Here is a 16,034-nt window from a genome sequence, read left to right as displayed (position 1 = left end):
CACCCTCTTCTCCTGATGATGCGGAAGAAATTGCCTGATGACGACGAGGCTGCCAAGTGCGATCAACCTCCTCATCATCAAGTAGGGTCTCCGCCTCACTACTAGCCCCCTCGGCTGCGTCTGGGTCAGGAGACAGACCTGTCTCTAGACCGGCTACCGAGCCACTCTCCTCGCCAGTACTTGTTCGCTTGGCTGCTGAAAAGGCCGATGTCTCCCCCCGTTCCTGACCGCCCTCTGTTAGCTCTTCCTCACTGTACAGTGGGGCTGAGCCCACAGCATGCGATACTTCGCTTGGTGAGGGAACAGCAAAGGACAGGGGCAGGTAGAGGACACGTGATTTCAGTGGGCTTGGTCCCGGGCCATGCCAACTAACGGTTGTGTCTGACGTACCCACCGACCGTTGGCTGTAGGTGTCAGAGGTGACCTGGGAAGAGGAAGACGACCGAGCCAACCAATCAATGACGGCAGGGTTGTCGGTGGAGACACGACCGCTGGATGACACCGGGAGCACTGGCCTCTGGCTGCGAATACTGCTGCCTCGACCCCTTCCTCTGCTGCCACGTCTGCTCGCTCCTAAAACATTGCCTCCTCTGCCACTCCTCTGCATGTTGTCTGACATACTATTTAATTCAACGATTAGGTGTCCCTGAGTAACAATTCTCTGGCACTCAGTAACAATTCTGTCTGTCCCTGAGTATGAATTCTGTGGCCCTGAGTAACAATTCTGTGTCTGTGCGAGTAACAATTCTGTGTCTGTGCGAGTAACAATTCTGTGTCTGTGCAAGTAACAATTTTGTGTCTGTGCGAGTAACAATTCTCTGGCACTCAGTAACAATTCTGTCTGTCCCTGAGTAACAATTCTCTGGCACTCAGTAACAATTCTGTCTGTCCCTGAGTAACAATTCTCTGGCACTCAGTAACAATTCTGTCTGTCCCTGAGTATGAATTCTGTGGCCCTGAGTAACAATTCTGTGTCTGCGCGAGTAACAATTCTGTGTCTGTGCAAGTAACAATTTTGTGTCTGTGCGAGTAACAATTCTCTGGCACTCAGTAACAATTCTGTCTGTCCCTGAGTAACAATTCTCTGGCACTCAGTAACAATTCTGTCTGTCCCTGAGTAACAATTCTCTGGCACTCAGTAACAATTCTGTCTGTCCCTGAGTAACAATTCTCTGGCACTCAGTAACAATTCTGTCTGTCCCTGAGTAACAATTCTCTGGCGCTCAGTAACAATTCTGTCTGTCCCTGAGTATGAATTCTGTGGCCCTGAGTAACAATTCTGTGTCTGTGCGAGTAACAATTCTGTGTCTGTGCAAGTAACAATTTTGTGTCTGTGCGAGTAACAATTCTCTGGCACTCAGTAACAATTCTGTCTGTCCCTGAGTAACAATTCTCTGGCACTCAGTAACAATTCTGTCTGTCCCTGAGTAACAATTCTCTGGCACTCAGTAACAATTCTGTCTGTCCCTGAGTATGAATTCTGTGGCCCTGAGTAACAATTCTGTGTCTGCGCGAGTAACAATTCTGTGTCTGTGCAAGTAACAATTTTGTGTCTGTGCGAGTAACAATTCTCTGGCACTCAGTAACAATTCTGTCTGTCCCTGAGTAACAATTCTCTGGCACTCAGTAACAATTCTGTCTGTCCCTGAGTAACAATTCTCTGGCACTCAGTAACAATTCTGTCTGTCCCTGAGTATGAATTCTGTGGCCCTGAGTAACAATTCTGTGTCTGCGCGAGTAACAATTCTGTGTCTGTGCAAGTAACAATTTTGTGTCTGTGCGAGTAACAATTCTCTGGCACTCAGTAACAATTCTGTCTGTCCCTGAGTAACAATTCTCTGGCACTCAGTAACAATTCTGTCTGTCCCTGAGTAACAATTCTCTGGCACTCAGTAACAATTCTGTCTGTCCCTGAGTATGAATTCTGTGGCCCTGAGTAACAATTCTGTGTCTGTGCGAGTAACAATTCTGTGTCTGTGCAAGTAACAATTTTGTGTCTGTGCGAGTAACAATTCTCTGGCACTCAGTAACAATTCTGTCTGTCCCTGAGTAACAATTCTCTGGCACTCAGTAACAATTCTGTCTGTCCCTGAGTAACAATTCTCTGGCACTCAGTAACAATTCTGTCTGTCCCTGAGTAACAATTCTCTGGCACTCAGTAACAATTCTGTCTGTCCCTGAGTAACAATTCTCTGGCGCTCAGTAACAATTCTGTCTGTCCCTGAGTATGAATTCTGTGGCCCTGAGTAACAATTCTGTGTCTGTGCGAGTAACAATTCTGTGTCTGTGCAAGTAACAATTTTGTGTCTGTGCGAGTAACAATTCTCTGGCACTCAGTAACAATTCTGTCTGTCCCTGAGTAACAATTCTCTGGCACTCAGTAACAATTCTGTCTGTCCCTGAGTAACAATTCTCTGGCACTCAGTAACAATTCTGTCTGTCCCTGAGTATGAATTCTGTGGCCCTGAGTAACAATTCTGTGTCTGCGCGAGTAACAATTCTGTGTCTGTGCAAGTAACAATTTTGTGTCTGTGCGAGTAACAATTCTCTGGCACTCAGTAACAATTCTGTCTGTCCCTGAGTAACAATTCTCTGGCACTCAGTAACAATTCTGTCTGTCCCTGAGTAACAATTCTCTGGCACTCAGTAACAATTCTGTCTGTCCCTGAGTATGAATTCTGTGGCCCTGAGTAACAATTCTGTGTCTGTGCGAGTAACAATTCTGTGTCTGTGCAAGTAACAATTTTGTGTCTGTGCGAGTAACAATTCTCTGGCACTCAGTAACAATTCTGTCTGTCCCTGAGTAACAATTCTCTGGCACTCAGTAACAATTCTGTCTGTCCCTGAGTAACAATTCTCTGGCACTCAGTAACAATTCTGTCTGTCCCTGAGTAACAATTCTCTGGCACTCAGTAACAATTCTGTCTGTCCCTGAGTAACAATTCTCTGGCGCTCAGTAACAATTCTGTCTGTCCCTGAGTATGAATTCTGTGGCCCTGAGTAACAATTCTGTGTCTGTGCGAGTAACAATTCTGTGTCTGTGCAAGTAACAATTTTGTGTCTGTGCGAGTAACAATTCTCTGGCACTCAGTAACAATTCTGTCTGTCCCTGAGTAACAATTCTCTGGCACTCAGTAACAATTCTGTCTGTCCCTGAGTAACAATTCTCTGGCACTCAGTAACAATTCTGTCTGTCCCTGAGTATGAATTCTGTGGCCCTGAGTAACAATTCTGTGTCTGCGCGAGTAACAATTCTGTGTCTGTGCAAGTAACAATTTTGTGTCTGTGCGAGTAACAATTCTCTGGCACTCAGTAACAATTCTGTCTGTCCCTGAGTAACAATTCTCTGGCACTCAGTAACAATTCTGTCTGTCCCTGAGTAACAATTCTCTGGCACTCAGTAACAATTCTGTCTGTCCCTGAGTAACAATTCTCTGGCACTCAGTAACAATTCTGTCTGTCCCTGAGTAACAATTCTCTGGCACTCAGTAACAATTCTGTCTGTCCCTGAGTAACAATTCTCTGGCACTCAGTAACAATTCTGTCTGTCCCTGAGTAACAATTCTGTCTGTCCCTGAGAATGAATTCTGTGGCCCTGAGTAAGAATTCTCTGGCACTCAGTAACAATTCTGTCTGTCCCTGAGTAACAATTCTCTGGCACTCAGTAACAATTCTGTCTGTCCCTGAGTAAAAATTCTGTGGCCCTAATAACGTTTCTGTGGCCCTAAGTAACAATTCTCTGGCACTGAGTAACAATTCTGTCTGTCCCTGAGTATGAATTCTGTGGCCCTAACTAGCGTTTCTTTGTCCCTAAATAACGATTCTGTGGCCCTCATTAACAAGTCTGTGTCCCTGAGTAATGGTTCTCTGTCCCTAAGTAACTTCTCTCTGTCCCCAATTCTCGTTTCTGTGGCCCTAACTCTGTCCCTGTCCCTAGTACAGAGCGGTCTGCCTCTGTTCAATGACTGCAGGCAAATGAAGATTTCCAAAATGGCCGCTATATATACCTCGACCATTACACAGTGCTGGCTGGCTGGCTGCTGATTGGCTGATGCGATCACATGTCGTTGAGGAATGCATTATGGGGCAGCGCGCCTTGTCTGCGCGCCTTCCCCGACATCCCCGCTCCGTCGCCGCACATGTCAGCCGCCATTTTCGGAAAAATTTCGATTCGCGCGTCCGAATTAGGCTGTTTTTCGGATTCGGCACGAATCGAAATTTTTCCGATATTCGACTCGAATTCCACTTCGGATACTTCGATTCGCTCATCTCTAAAAATAATGCCTCGGTTTACAATTTTGTTTTCGCAGTACGAACAGATTAATTGGTTTTCAATGCATTTACAAATATTTTTTAATCATGTCCCTGTACAGTACTATGCATTTAAAATGCACTTCATAAAGAGTTTTGAACAAATAAAACTTTTTTCTGACCTCTGGAATGGATTAACTGGTTTTCAATTAATTTACAAATTAATTTTTAATCATATCCCTGTACAGTATTTATGCCTTTAAAGTTCACTTTACAAAATTTTGAACAGATAAACCGAGGTATGTATATGCATACAGTTGTGTTCAAAATAATAGCAGTCAGACATCACTAACCGGATCAATCACTGTTTTTGGTAGAAATTATATTTCTATATGTCAAATAATTTACTAGCAGGTGTAGTAGAGTAATAGAAATCCAACAGACCCAACAGTCATGACATGCATGCTGCTGATTCTGTGTAATTGAATCACTCATTGAAAGGGGCGTGTTCAAAATAATAGCAGTGTGGAGTTCTATTAGTGAGGTCATTCATTCTTTGAAAAACAGGTGGCAATTATTGCCCTTATTTAAGGAAGGAAGGCAGCAAATGTTGTACATGCTGGTTACAGTGCATTTCTCTCTGAAATTCTGAGGAAAATGGGTCGTTCCAGACATTGTTCAGAAGAACAGCGTACCTTGATTAAAAAGTTGATTGGAGAGGGGAAAACATATAAAGAAGTGCAGAAAATGATAGGTTGCTCAGCTAAAATGATCGCAAATGCTTTAAAATGGCAACCAAAACCTGAAAGACGTGGAAGAAAGCGAAAAACTACCATTCGAATGGATAGAAGAATAGCCAAAATGGCACGGACTCAGCCAACAATCAGCTCCAGGAAGATGAAAGAAGGTGTAAAGTTCCCTGTGAGGACTGTTACAATTAGAAGACGCCTATGTGAAGCCAAGCTATCTGCAAGAAGCCCCCGCAAAGTCCCACTGTTGGAAAAAAGACATGTGCTGAAGAGGTTACAATTTGCCAAAGAGCACATTGACTGGCCTAAAGAGAAATGGCACAACATTTTGTGGACTGATGAAAGTAAGATTGTTCTTTTTGGGTCTAGTGGCCGGAGACAGTTTGTCAGACGACCCCCAAACACTGAATTCAAGCCACAGTACACTGTGAAGACAGTGAAGCATGGTGGTGCAAGCATCATGTTATGGGGATGTTTCTCATACTACGGTGTTGGGCCTATTTATCGCATACCAGGGATCATGGATCAGTATGAATAAATCAGAATACTTGAAGAGGTCATGCTGCCTTATGCTGAAGAGGAAATGCCCTTGAAATGGGTGTTCCAACACGACAATGACCCCAAACACACCAGTAAACGTGCAACATCTTGGTTCCAGACCAACAAGATTGACGTTATGGAGTGGCCAGCCCAATCCCCGGATCTTAATCCAATAGAAAACTTGTGGGGTGACATCAAAAATGCAGTTTCTGAAGCAAAACCAAGAAATAGAGAAGAACTGTGGAATGTAGTCCAATCATCCTGGGCTGGAATACCTGATCACAGGGGCCAGAAGTTGGGTGACTCCATGCAACACAGATGTACAGCAGTTCTCAGAAACAGTGCGACTACAGCCAAATATTCATTAAGTGATTCAAAGGAAAGCAAAATCTTCAAACATTTTTCAGTTTATATAGTGAATGTTTGAGTTTGTAAAGAAGAATACAAACACTGCTATTTTTTTGAACCGTCTAATATTCACTTTTCTTAAATTTTTTTAGAGGAACAACACAAATTTGATATATTTTTCCACAAAAGAAGCCACTCCCAAAACCCATGCACAAAAAAAAACGCCTAGAATTTGCCAGGGCCCATGCTGAAAAAGAAAACTACTGGAACCCTGTACTCTGGAGTGATGAGACCAGGGGCAGACTGATCATTTGGAAACTCAAGCACTGCCCGAGGGCCAGGGGTCAGTAGGGGGCCCCATGAGATGCCCCTGGTACCTTTTTCATAGGCTTTTTTGAGTTTGGGCAAGGACACAGGGGCCCCATGATCCCCTATTGCCTGGGGGCCCCATCAGTTGTCAGTCCGCCCCTGGATAAGACCAAGATAAATGTTTTTGGAACTGATGGCTTCAAAGCTGTATAGCATCGCAAAGGTGAGGAATACAAAGGAAAATGCATGGTGCCTACTGTGAAACATGGTGGTGGCAGTGTCCTTCTGTGGGGCTGCATGACTGCTGTTGGTGTCGGAGAGCTGCATTTCATTGATGGCATCATGAATTCACAGATGTACTGCTCTATATTGAAAGAGAAGATGCTACTATCACTCCGTGTCCTTGGTCCTCGTGCACTTTTCCATCAAGACAATGATCCAAAACACACATCTAAGGCCACTGTTGCATTTCTGAAGAAGAACTGGGTGAAAGTGATTCAATGGCCCCGTATGTCTCCTGATCTGAACCCAATCAAACACCTATGGGGAATTCTGAAGAGACAAGTTAAGCATCACTCTCCATCCAGCATTCAGGCTCTAAAAGAGGTCGTTTTTGAGTGGAAAAATATCGATGTTGTAATATGTCGCTGACTTGTTCATTCCATGCCTAGAAGACTTGGCACTGTCCTCGCAAATCATGGAGGTCATACAAAATACTTGATGGAGTAGTTTTTGTTGTGGGGTGGATTCATTTTTGCATCAATTAAGTTTTAAGTAAAATTGAAGATTTTGTAATCTAAGTTATATTATTACCCTTACTTTTATGTAATGAGCTAAACAAATGTTCTATATAACTCAGTTTTGTCAAAATTTCGGAAATTGTTCTTGTTTTCATTGACATATTGATTAAAAAGGGGTGTACTCATTTATGCTGAGCACTGTATATATATATATGTCCGGAGGACACAGCGGGAACCGAATCGTGGTGCCGCGCGCTCCCAGGGAGCACGCACAGGCAGTGAATGCGGGGCCCATTTATAAATGGCAACCCGCTTCAGCACTGCTCCCGTATAGCTGTTTATGTACATGGACCAGACGGGAGGTGGTTAAAGTATATTTTTTGCTGAAAATTTGCATTTGATAAGCTGCTGCGCAAATATTGTGCAACATAAAAACAAAATTGCAAGAACAACCATTTATCAACCGAATCGTTCTGTTCGTTCCTCCCAAGACCTCCTGCTATCTAGCTCCCTTGTCATCTCCTCCCATGTTCGCATCCAGCACTTCTCCAGAACTACTCCCATCCTCTGGAACTCCCTTCCCCAATGTGTCAGACTATCTCCCCTACTCTGTCCACTTTTACATGATCCCTGAAAACTCATCTCTTCAGAGAGGCCTATCCTGCCCCCACATAACAACTGTACATGTATTTTCTCCATCAGCCCACCCCCCACAGTAATTACCTTTTGCATCTCTTGACCCTTCCTTTTAGATTGTAAGCTCTAATGAGCAGGGCCCTCTGATCCCTCCTGTATTAAATTGTATTGTAATTGTACTGCCTGCCCTTATGTTGTAAAGTGCTGTGTAAACTGTTGGTGCTATATAAATCCTGTATAGTAATAATAAGAATAATTTTAACATCTGCTTTCAGAAAATATATGTTTGGGGGTTCTAAGTATTTTTTTTAGCTAAAAAAAAAAATGTAGATTTTTAAATGTCAGAATTGACCCGACAGCCAGGCAAACAGTATTTTCATGTTGCGATAGCAACCTCCATGTTTCCTTTGGGAAGGCTTTTCCTTTCATGGAATTTGGGTTTCGCAAGTAATTTATCTTCGCCATAACGCCTGCGCTGCATGAAGTTCACATTCGTTCAGCTCTGCAGGACATATGTCCCAGATAGTACAGGAAATGTACTCGCAGCTGATTAAATGTCGGTGCAAAAGCCAAGAGGACAAGGTATCAGCGGCAGGCGCTGTGATTGATCTCCCACGCACACCGCTATCTCAAAGAATTTTATTTTTTTTGTTTTTACAGGCGCCATAACGTTTGCTGAACAAGCACTGGACTCTTTAATCAGAGCACAAGTATTTATTCTCGTGGAATGAATAGATTCATAGACATGTGAGTCTCAGCTGCTTGCAGATCTGAATGGCCGGGCACTCCCATGTTGTTAAGATAACACCTTCATATAATACAACATTTCTTTTATAAGAAGCTTGAAACGTGTGAAGCCCTTGGGGACAGCCATTCAAAACTAAACAAAATAGCATGGGCTGGTCACTATGCTGCATCTGCCAATCACAATCCACAGTCTGGACAAAATAAAAAAAGCCATTAGATCAGGGATGCTCAACCTGTGGCCCTCAGAGCCCTCTGATGTGGCCCTTCACCTCAAACTGTATTCAGGAGTTTTGATGCCCTTCCAGAAAGTGCACCACACCTACAAGATATATTGGAAGTCTATGGCAAAGAGCAGCTAAGATGCAGGAAAGCCGCAGGTAGCACTGTACTGCACCTGCGGTGCAGGTAAACCGCAGCACATCAGTGTGAAAGCAGCCATATAGTGGGCTCTGGATAGTAGGGACCAGGGGCGGACTGACAACTCATGGGGCCCCCAGGCAATAGGGGATCATGGGGCCCCTGTGTCCTTGCCCAAACTCAAAAAAGCCTATGAAAAAGGTACCAGGGGCATCTCATGGGGCCCCCTACTGACCCCAGGCCCTCGGGCAGTGCCCGAGTTTCCAAATGGTCAGTCCGCCCCTGGTAAGGACTCCTTTAAATTTGCAATTTAGGAGGCAGTAACACCCCATAGTTGAGACATCAGGGGTGTAGATTCAGGGGTTGCCATGGCAGCCCCACCACATGCTCCAGGGGGCCCATGCGACCTCTCTGTCACATTCTGTTTTACACTTGGACCGGCAGAGGTGGCATATACAGGAACTGATCCTCTCCACTTTTTTCCCCTGGAACCGCTGAAAGCCAGCTCCTTCTCTCCCTCCCGCCAGCATTCATTGGCTGCTATTCAAAATTAAAAAAATTCTATATTTTCAACCATTTCATTGTGACCGGATGTTAAATAACTTAAGTGGCCCTCACTCCTCAAACGGTTGAGTACCCATGCATTAGATAATTAAATACATAATTCCAGCAATTCTACCGTGAATTATAAAAGAGTCCACAATAAATAAAAATTCAAAGTAAAATAGTCCACTGTGATATTTTATTCCTTTCACAACCTTCACCAGTTCCAGTGCTCCTGGCCACCACCACATCAATCAGCTTACCAGAACTTTAGACCTCAATGCACAGGAGGTCTAATGTGGCTTTATGCTGCCCACAGATAAATGGATGGATGGATGGCTTCCCTGTGCTGCTCAAAAGTGGCCATATAAATTAGAAGTGGATCTCAAATGCAGGAGAAGAAAGAAGAATCTACGTACTCACAAGCAAAGGATTATAAATCAAACGATGAGCCAGCGTGATGACGTCACTACATAGCTCCACCCTGCATTGGCAATGATGTTACGTGGTGACGTCATCATGTCGGCTCGTTGTGATGAGCTTTACAGTTTTATTGCAGGCTAAATAAATATTGCTGAATACAAGTGGCATGTGTAATCTTTTGCAGATTTGTGCATTTCTTCCAGATCTGTGCAGTAATCCAGTGTGAGACTTTACCTCTGAGCAGGAGCTTTCTGTAATAAGGACCGCTCACTGCTGCTCACTCACCTTGTGTAGAGTAGCTGGTCTTGTTACCACCCCCTCCTTTGGTTTTCTTCAGACAGCCTGTAGTGGGTGGGACCTGATAGCCTTTGCAGAGAACAAAGCTGTCGGAGGAGCCTATGTACAGCATTGTGATGATGTCACCACTTTTACAAAGTAATAACAGGGTTTGTAAGGCATTTGGGTTTACACAAAGTGGATTTGTACCCTTTGTTGCCATAAAAGAATATGTTTAAATGAAAGTGTGTGTGCCTATAGTTCTTCTTTAGCACACAGTATTAGTGCAGGACAAAGTCCTTATTGCATACCATTTAATATACTGCAATATTTCACTCTCCCAGCTGTAAAGTAGAAGCATTGCACTTGCCTTGCTCTCTATATAAATATACATAGACTAGAGATAAGAGAAAAATCTGACATCTTTCTTTTATAACCTTCTATGCTACAGAGGAGATTTTACTGTACAATAAATGCATCATTGCCATTGCAGAAAACGGATCCATACATAAGGACTTCTCAAACTCATGTTTGTTCCCGTGGGAGCGGACACTCCTAAAGAGAACCTGTCATAAGGCCATTCATTACAACACACATATTCCTATAATATTCTTAGATTGTAAGCTACAAGGAGCAGGGCCCTCCTAACCCTCTTGTATTGAACTGTATAATTGCTGTATTGTCTCCCTTTATATTGTAAAGCGCTGAGCAAACTGTTGGCGCCATTTAAATCCTGTATAATAATAATAATATGTGCTTTAACATGCTTTAAAGTGTTACTAAACCCTGGACCCTGCATTCACTATATCTGGTCTCCCCGGACCCTGCATTCACTATATCTGGTCTCCCCGGACCCTGCATTCACTATATCCGGTCTCGCCAGACCCTTCACTCACTATATCTGGTTTCCCACGACCCTGCATTCACTATATCTGCTCTTCCCGGACCCTGCATTCACTATATCTGCTCTCCCCAGACCCTGCATTCACTATATCTGGTCTCCCCGGACCCTGCATTCACTATATCTGCTCTCCCCGGACCCTGCATTCACTATATATGGTCTCCCCAGACCCTGCATTCACTATATATGGTCTCCCCAGACCCTGCATTCACTATATATGGTCTCCCCAGACCCTGCATTCACTATATCTGCTCTCCCTGGACCCTGCATTCACTATATCTGCTCTCCCCAGACCCTGCATTCACTATATATGGTCTCCCCGGACCCTGCATTCACTATATCTGCTCTCCCCGGACCCTGCATTCACTATATATGGTCTCCCCGGACCCTGCATTCACTATATCTGATCGCCCCGGACCCTGCATTCACTATATCTGGTCTCCCCAGACCCTGCATTCACTATATCTGGTCTCGCCGGACCCTGCATTCACTATATCTGGTCTCCCCAGACCCTGCATTCACTATATCTGGTCTCGCCAGTCCCTGCATTCACTATATCTGGTCTCCCCGGACCCTGCATTCACTATATCTGGTCTCGCCGGTCCCTGCATTCACTATATCTGGTCTCCCCAGACCCTGCATTCACTATATCTGGTCTCGCCGGACCATGCATTCACTATATATCGTCTCCCCGGACTCTGCATTCACTATATCTGGTCTCCCTGGACCCTGCATTCACTATATCTGGTCTCCCCGGACCCTGCATTCACTATATCTGGTCTCACCGGACCCTGCATTCACTATATCTGGTCTCCCCGGACCCTGCATTCACTATATCTGATCTCCCCAGACCCTGCATTTACTATATCTGGTCTCCCCGGACCCTGCATTCACTATATCTGGTCTCCCCAGACCCTGCATTCACTATATCTGGTCTCCCTGGACCATGCATTCACTATATCCGGTCTCCCCGGACTCTGCATTCACTATATCTGGTCTCCCTGGACCATGCATTCACTATATCTGGTCTCCCTGGACCCTGCATTCACTATATCTGGTCTCCCCGGACCCTGCATTCACTATATCTGCTCTCCCCGGACCCTGCATTCACTATATATGGTCTCCCACGACCCTGCATTCACTATATATGGTCTCCAAGGACCCTGCATTCACTATATCTGCTCTCCCCGGACCCCGCATTCACTATATCTGCTCTCCCCGGACCCTGCATTCACTATATCTGGTCTCCCCGGACCCTGCATTCACTATATCTGGTCTCCTAGGACTCTGCATTCACTATATCTGGTCTCCCTGGACCCTGCATTCACTATATCTGCTCTCCCCGGACCCTGCATTCACTATATCTGCTCTCCCCGGACTCTGCATTCACTATATATGGTCTCCCCAGACCCTGCATTCACTATATATGGTCTCCCCAGACCCTGCATTCACTATATATGGTCTCCAAGGACCCTGCATTCACTATATCTGCTCTCCCAGGACCCTGCATTCACTATATCTGGTCTCCCAGGACCCTGCATTCACTATATCTGGTCTCCCAGGACCCTGCATTCACTATATCTGGTCTCCCCGGACCCTGCATTCACTATATCTGGTCTCCCCGGACTCTGCATTCACTATATCTGGTCTCCCCGGACCCTGCATTCACTATATCTGGTCTCCCCGGACTCTGCATTCACTATATCTGGTCTCCCCGGACCCTGCATTCACTATATCCGGTCTCCCCGGACCCTGCATTTACTATATCTGGTCTCCCCGGACCCTGCATTCATATATATGGTCTCCCACAGTACACAGAACATGGAAATGCAATTATTTTAGTAAATATAAACTGTTAAATACCTTTTCTCACAAGCAGTTAGAGAAGTCTTGTGACTTCTATCAGTGTCCAGCAGAGCACTAGTTAAAGCTTGTAGGAGGAGTTTTCATTCTCCCCCGATTGTCCAATGAGGCTGCAGGATCCCTGACCATTTGTCTGGACAAGTCCCAGATGAATCTCTCTCTTCACCCAGCTGCCTGAGGGTATCCCTGGGCAAGGGGACCCAGAAACTGCCACTTGACCAAGCAGCTCCAGATGAGAAGCTAGATGGGTATGTCAGCTGACTGCTCACTGCCCTAACCCAGCCCAGGGGGTGCAGGATTGCTCACTCAGTCCTCTCCTGTGAGCATGGTGGATTGGTGGCTGCCTTCAGGCCTTACACTGGGCTGGCACCTTCCCTGCTCCACAGGCTGTCTTCTCTCTGGGGACAATGAGGCAAAATGTTTCTACTTTTCAGCTCTTGCCTGCAGGTAGGCCCCTCTCCTGGGCTCCCTCCAAGGCTCCACACTTCAGCCTTCACTCCATCTTTTACCCAACACTACTTTCCCTGCTGATCAGGCTCAATCATCTTTAAGGGCTGTCCTGGTTCCATGCCAAGCCTCCTGCTTGGGGATTGGCCAAGATTCCTTAAATATGCAGATCAGCTCATCATCACTCTCACCCACTGCTTTCTAGAAACCTCTCAAGCTTCTAGAGCAGGTGATGGTATCAGGAAACTGACCTGCAGACCCTGACCTAAAATAACTTGGCTGACTCATGCCAGGCTGACTCATCCCAGGCTGCTATTCAGCCTCTACCTTAAAACCTAACTAGCTTCCTCTAGCTAAACCTGAGGGGCACTACATTTATTTTTTTGTTGTTTTGTTAAAGGGGAAATGTTTTTGTTTTCCATCACCATTGAACTCTATTTTAGTGCAAACACAGTTTTTTGCATTGAAAAAAGACCCTGACACTTTCCATAAACGCAGCAGATCAAAAAAAGCATAGATATGAACATGTCCCATAGGAAACCATGTTAATTGGACTGTAGTGTGTTTCTGCAAAAAGCACTAAAAAATGCATTGGTGTGAATCAGGTCTTACCTTCTTACATGTCTTGGATTGTCCAAAAATCCCGATGCTGCAATTCCCAAATCTGTTCCTATCTGCCTTGTTTCCCAGAAGACTCTCCCCCCGCATTGGTATAGACTGTCAAAAGTGACACATGCAGATAGCAGAGAGAGGAGACAGCAGACAGAAATCACACTCAGTGCTTTGGTTTGATGAAAGAACACACTATAGAAGGATATGCTTTGTTAATTTTTCATTTCAGAGCTCTACATCCATTTTAAATCAATGTCATCCCTACCAACCAATATAGTGACCATGAGATATGGGAAACTGTTAGTTAGTTTAGCTCCCCAGTATTGGTTGTGGGATAGGCTGACCCTTTAAATTCACAAGAATCAAAATGTAACATTTTATTGGTCGAAACCAAAAGAATTTCAAATTTATAGTAGACGTGAAGTCATTTTTTTGGGATAGAGCAAAGGATAGTTAGAACTCCTGCCAAATTTATTCCCGCCCATATCCCAACAGGAAGTGAGATAACATTTTTCCAAAATGATTGGAAAGTCTCTAATAAACAACAGATTTCCATTAAATATTTCCACTCACCTCTTATTTCACCAAGTGAGGACACAAAAAGCAATAAAAACCTGTTGTCAGGAATGGACTCGCCAATGGTGGTGGGACTCACCTGCCTTGTGGGCTGCAGTACCAGGGCTGGCCAGCGGGTGCTCTCAGCAACCAGAAGCTCACTCCTGCAATCAGCCATCACCTGAGGCTGATTGCAGGAGGTGTATTTAAGGAATGGCCAGACCTGCAGTCAGTGCCTTGGTGTTTGTTTCCCATGTGCCCTGTTTCCTGTATCCTGCCTGCTCGACTCTCCTGCTTGACTCTGACTCTGATAGAACTCCGCCTGCACTGACCCCGGCTATTCCTGACCATTCTTCTGCCTGATTCCGTTGTACCTTTCTGCCTGATTGTTCTTGACCCGGCCTGCCTGACCACTCCACCTCTCCAGCCCTGACTGCACCTGTACCTATTAGTTTAAGGTTTGTTTTGTTTTGCACTGCGTTTGTTTATTTTGTGCAGCTCATAATAAATATTATTATTATTTAATCATTTCTGAAGCCTGCTGTTTCCCTGTGTCAGTCCACACATCTCTGGTCATACCCGGATCCCTGACACCTGTAATTCCAAAGGGGTAAAAGCCTGCAGGACTCCAGTAAAATTCAATGCAGGTGTAACATTGTTCCTGGCAAGCACATAAAGTCCCCTCCTAGTACTTCCTTACTGACGCGTTTCACCACAAAACTGAACTAATAAAGTCCCCTCCTAGTGCTTCCTGCACTTACGCGTTTCACCCAAAAACTGGACTAGTGAGTCATTAAACTTTGGAATTCCTCCCCTTCTCCTCATTTCCACATCATAGAGGGAGTTTTGTAGTCCGAGATAGAAACTTGAAGGCCTGATTAGATGTTATGATATATAACAGGTAGAGTGCACAAGACAGTTCTTAATTTCTGATTCCAACAATGGGTATTATTTGCACTCATTGAGCAGATATAACAAAACGCTACCACTGGAATATTTAACAAATCAAAGGAAGCCAATAAAAGAAGACAATTTAGGCTCAGTCTAGTGGATGTCTCTTTAGAGTTTGTTGCTGAAGAACTTTAACAGGAGAGGGGTTTAGGGTCACAGGATAATCTAAACCGATAACAGCAATCAATGCGAGAACAAACGTTTTAGTAGAAAATCCTTACAGGAGCAGTACACACTGCAGCCCCAAATCAGGTCTTACTCACAACACCCTGACATGGAGGTTATCTACTAAAACTGGTGCACTCGGAATCTGGTGGCAAATCAGCTTCTAACTTTGGCTTCTTCAATTAAGCTTTGACAATAAACACTGAAAGCAGATTGGTTTATATGCAGAGCTGCACCAGATTTTGCACCATGTAGTTTTAGTAAATAACCCCCAAGGTCCCCCAAACATTTATTACCTCCACAGCCACCTTCTGGATGCGTCCTTCCAGGGATTGTCTGGGCATGATAAATATTCATGCTGGGCATTGAACTTTCCCTGCCCTATATTCTGAAAGTATCTTCCAGAAGCAGGTGGGAGAAATCAAACACCCATCCTGGAAACCCTGGCAAGGCAAAATCAATTGCTGCTCCACTGAATGCAGTGAAGCCAAACAAATAGATCTAGCCTAGTGGCCTAACTAGAGGAGGGTGGTACATGTATATATATTCACACACAGTATATGGATATGCATGTCCAATATACAGTATATGTGTAGCACTACCCCTGTGGGGGCCTTTGAA

The sequence above is a fragment of the Staurois parvus genome, unplaced genomic scaffold (assembly GCF_062004578.1).
Source record: "Staurois parvus isolate SC_StPar_1 unplaced genomic scaffold, SC_StPar_1.0 ptg000187l, whole genome shotgun sequence".
Taxonomy (NCBI): Eukaryota; Metazoa; Chordata; class Amphibia; order Anura; family Ranidae; genus Staurois; species Staurois parvus.
Note: the sequence above shows the minus strand (reverse complement) of the source record.